We start from the raw sequence: 4,524 nt of genomic DNA on the forward strand, positions 1-4,524 counted from the left end.
GCATAACTGAACATTTCATGTCGAAATTGTCTGACTCTCACTTCCTTACTTCCCTCCTCATCGCGGGATCATACCCAGCCAAGACCAGAGCAGGTCAACAGTAGAACCGAGTGGCGTCACCAGACGTAAACACTCATCTAAAAACGCTTGTTATTGGTGTATGGTGTCAATCCTGTCAGGGAAGTAAACAATATTGTCATTGTCATTGATCTCTCCTTCACCTGCAGGGAATTATAATAACAATCACAGTCACAGTATTTTGAAACCCAATAAACAAAAGATTAGGAAAAGGGGGCGAAAAATTTGACTGCATTCATTCTACTGCCAGAGAGGTTTGCTGTCTCTCTCATCTCTCTCTCCCATCCTACCATTAACCTTAACCATCGTATTACAAATATTATTGCTGCTGTTCTTTTTTCTCTTTTGTATTTTCTTTTTTCTTTTTTTTTTTCTTTTTTTTTAGGAAAAGGGGGAAGCAGACGACTACCACTCTGTTCTGTGTTGTGTGTGTTGTGTTCTCCTCTTCCTTGTCTCTAGTTGTGCCACCTGCGTGGGCCCTTCTACTCTCCTCCACAACGACTACGAGTTAGAAGCACGTCCAGCGGACCAGAGCCGGAAGAAAATCACTCTCACCAGCCCACTACACACAGAACATTTACACCTGACACAGCACATTCTCGCACAACAGACCCTGTCAGCCACTGGGAGGACTTAGAAACCTGGCTAAGCATTGTGACAGACAGCCTCCTACCCAAGGCCGCTGAATCTCTGAGACATCAGACACAAGACCAGCTGGATGACAACATAACAAGCATCATGGGACAAGATCCAAACCAGAGCTACAATCACAAAGAACTAGCCAAGATCACTGGCTCCCCAAGTCACACCCTCATCGCCACCCTCAAGCTCAGCGACAGGCACTCCGCCCACCTCCAGCAGGAGCTGACACGTGCCCAAAGACGCATCAGCCAGCTAGAACTGGAAGTACAGGACAGACAGGAAGGGTCCGATGAGGAAGATCAAGCGCCAAGGAGATTGTCAGACTGCGGGAGACCCTGACAACCACCTCACAAGAGATGGAACAAGCCAAGTCAGCCTACACAAGCTTGCTAACAAGTTGCAGTATGCCTAACACCTACTTGAAAAGGCAAAGTTGGACTTCAGAGACAAGAACAGCAGAATTAAAGCCCTCAAAACCCACCTGAGCTAGGCAAGAACAGAGATCAGCTACCTAATGCAACAGCTAGACCACATCAAAGAAGAGTCTGACTCTGTCAAAGAAGAACTCAAACATGCTTATGAACTGCGCCCTAAACAAACCAGGACACGGCGGGCCCCAAACTCACCCCCACAGAACAGGACCGGGTCCCCTGTTCCTGGACCGACACATGAGCAAAAGGGAGAGGGAGCAACCCTAAAACACTCACCAGCTCCCTCTCACAACCAAGCTAAGAGATCTTCCCCAAGCTAGCCCAAGACCATCACATGGCATGGACCTCGAAGATCTTGACAAACTGGCCAGAAACATCATCAAGTTCAACCCAAACATGCCAGGTGGACAAGCCCCCCAAGCCTATTTGAAAGAATTTGCAGATCCAGAGTTGGAACGAGGACTGGTGGCCGCCCTGGAGACCAAACAAGGTCGTCACAAGACCCCTCAAGCTTACTACAGCTGACTCAGACGAGCATACTGAGTATGCTCTTGGCGTTCTTGCGTGCCCACGGACAATGACGTTCCTGCAACTGCGAGACTTGGCACACAAAGCCTACGGTAAACAAAAGATGGCAGCAGAAAAGGGCAACAAATCTGCAGCAGTTCTTGACTTCACCACTCAGAGTCAGGGAATGGCCCTCAAGGGTGCCCACCACACGGAGAGAACGCCAAGCAGCCACCTAAAGAATGAAGATCATCCTCGTCCAACAGAGAACGGGACTTCGTCTGTGCCCGTCCTAAACAGAGAAATAACCGCGTGGACGACAACACTCACCTGGACGCCACTGGGAGAAATCCTGGGACCATCCAAGGCCTCAAGAGAGTCGACGGGATAGGTCATGGAACCCGCAAATCTCATCAGAAAGCTCAGGAAAAGCTTTGTGGGAATCTGGTGGAAACTCCAAGGGAAAGTGACAATCACAGCCTGGAACAACCAGCCCCAGAAACTGACGAAAGAACTCCCAGAGATCTCACTCTGACCGAGCTCAAACTGAATCCACATCAGAACAAAAGACATGACCAAGTTTTGACTCATAAGAACTGATGAAAATGATGATGCAAGAGTTTCACACCTGATGATGACCTGCTGATGAAACCAATCGATTTCCTGAAAGTGTTGTCTTGGTCGTCTCTCACTCCTCTGAAGAACACCAAATCAGTCAGGACCTCCTGCTGCTCTCATCCCAAACTCCAGTCCCTCAACTCCTGGGGCGATCTCATCGAGAAAGGTATAGCAAGAAAGTTTTACTTCTCTATCATCATCGAACACCACATCAAAGTCGAAGCCCTCTTGGACACAGGAGCTTTTTCTTAGAGACCAGGAGACGTTTTGGATATCTTGAAGCAGAAGTTTCTCTTTATTCAGATATTCGCTGCGTGGCGCTGCAGTCATCAAAAAGTCGTCTGACAAAACCTCATCACAGAAGAGTATATAGGTTTTAAGGGGGAGGAGTACATAGAAGTGGAATCAATCTAAACAAAGCATGCAAATGTGGTACAGGAAAACAGCTCAGTAAAAGATTTTTCCCAGCCTTGATCTATTTAGAATACAAGTGTCATTCAAATGCATAGGTGCTAAACAAAAGCACAGTTGTACCTTTAGCTTAGAATTCACACTTAACTTGGGAAACCTGACAGATGTTCAGGAACTGCATAAAGACAAAAGGTTACTGTCGAATGGACGAGAGGGTATTGAGCCACAGTCCAGCCACACTCAAGCAATCCAAAACATAAAGACACCCACCAACCTCTCTGAGCTGTGAAGCTTTCTGGGGGTCTACAACTATTCATGACAGTTCATTGAGAACTATTCTGACATCGCACAACCACTCACTTCCCCTCCTAAAAAGAATGAACCCTTCATTTGGACGGGAGCCCAGGACAATAATGCTGTGAGTCAGCTCAAACAACACCTGTGCTCTGCCCCATGCCTGGCTTACCCCAGACCCAGAAAAGGAATTCTATCTAGAAGCAGGATTCTCCAAACAGTACCTCAGCGCAGGATTGTACCAGCTCCATGACAAGGACAAGAGGGTGGTAACCAGCAAGATGTTGCTCCCGCCTGAATGCAAGTACTCAGACTGCGAAAGCTTTGCTTTGCACCATATGGGCCATCCAGCGTTCTCCAACTACATTGGAGCACAGAAGGTCATCACTGAAGCATGTTACCAACCTGTAACCTTCCTCAACAGCCAACAAATTTGAGACAGCGTTGTGACCAACGCACGTAGTATAGCCACCTGGCTGATGACGCTTCAAGGCCCACGACGTTGAGGCAAGATATGCCCAAAATCACAAATCATCACTGGGAGACGGACTTGCAGTGTGTCAAAACTGCTCCACCGACACGCTGTACACAGAGTAACCTAAAGAATCCTCACAACCAAGAAGCCATAGATACTTCGACGAGAATGAGTGTGAAGGAATGCCCACAGTGCATGTTGATGGCTGCTTGTACAATCATCAGGGCAACTTGAAAGTGGCCGCAGGTGTGGTCTGGCTCAACAACGACCACGCCTACCACAACAATTCAACTTGGGTCCTCACTTGTTGCAATATGCAGAAATTGCAGCCATCCTCATCACACTACAACTAGCTGCATCTCACAATATCTCGTGATCTCACAACATCTCATCTTTTCAACTCTTCATCTGTACTGATTTAAACTATGCCCGCCTAAGTTTCACATGCCACCTGGTGGGATGGAAACAGAATGGCGCCAAGACTGCTAACAAACCTGTCAAACACCAAGATCTTTCCAAGCATGTGTTGATTACAAATTTCTAAAAGGTTATGTATATTGTGATTTAGCAGACAGCCCAAGCCCTGAGAGAGCAATCAACCTTTGTCTTTATACAGTCCCTGAGCATCTGGCAGGTTTCCTGCTAAGTGTGAAGTCTAAGCCAAGGTACAACTGTGCTCTTTGTTTAGCACCTTGCATTTGAATGACACTGGTATGCTAAATAGATCAAGGCTGGGAAAATCTTTTACTGGGCTGATTTCCTGAAATACATTTGCATGCTTTGTTTAGATTGATTCCACCTCTATGTACTCCGCCTCCTTCAAACCTATATACTTTTGCTGTGCTGAGATATTGTCAGACGACTCTTTTGAAGACTGGCAGAGCCGAGCAGCGAGTATCTGGAATAAAGAGAAACTTCTGCTTCAAGATATCATCCAAAACGTGCCCTTGGTCTCTAAGAAAAATTCACAACAGTTTTTAGAAGTTGACCATGACCCGTGACTAGAGCTCCTTTTACCTGAATCCAGATTGGTTATAAAGTTCAACAGCTGCAGGGTTTGTTTAAAAT

At 46.7% G+C, this 4,524-nt stretch overlaps 1 pseudogene; it reads left to right on the forward strand.

Moving 5' to 3' along the window:
• Positions 1-537: 537 nt before the first annotated feature.
• On the forward strand, positions 538-2,049 carry LOC127160023 (uncharacterized; annotated as a pseudogene).
• The last annotated feature ends 2,475 nt before the right edge of the window (positions 2,050-4,524 follow it).

Source organism: Labeo rohita, unplaced genomic scaffold (assembly GCF_022985175.1).
Source record: "Labeo rohita strain BAU-BD-2019 unplaced genomic scaffold, IGBB_LRoh.1.0 scaffold_2771, whole genome shotgun sequence".
Classification (NCBI taxonomy): Eukaryota; Metazoa; Chordata; class Actinopteri; order Cypriniformes; family Cyprinidae; genus Labeo; species Labeo rohita.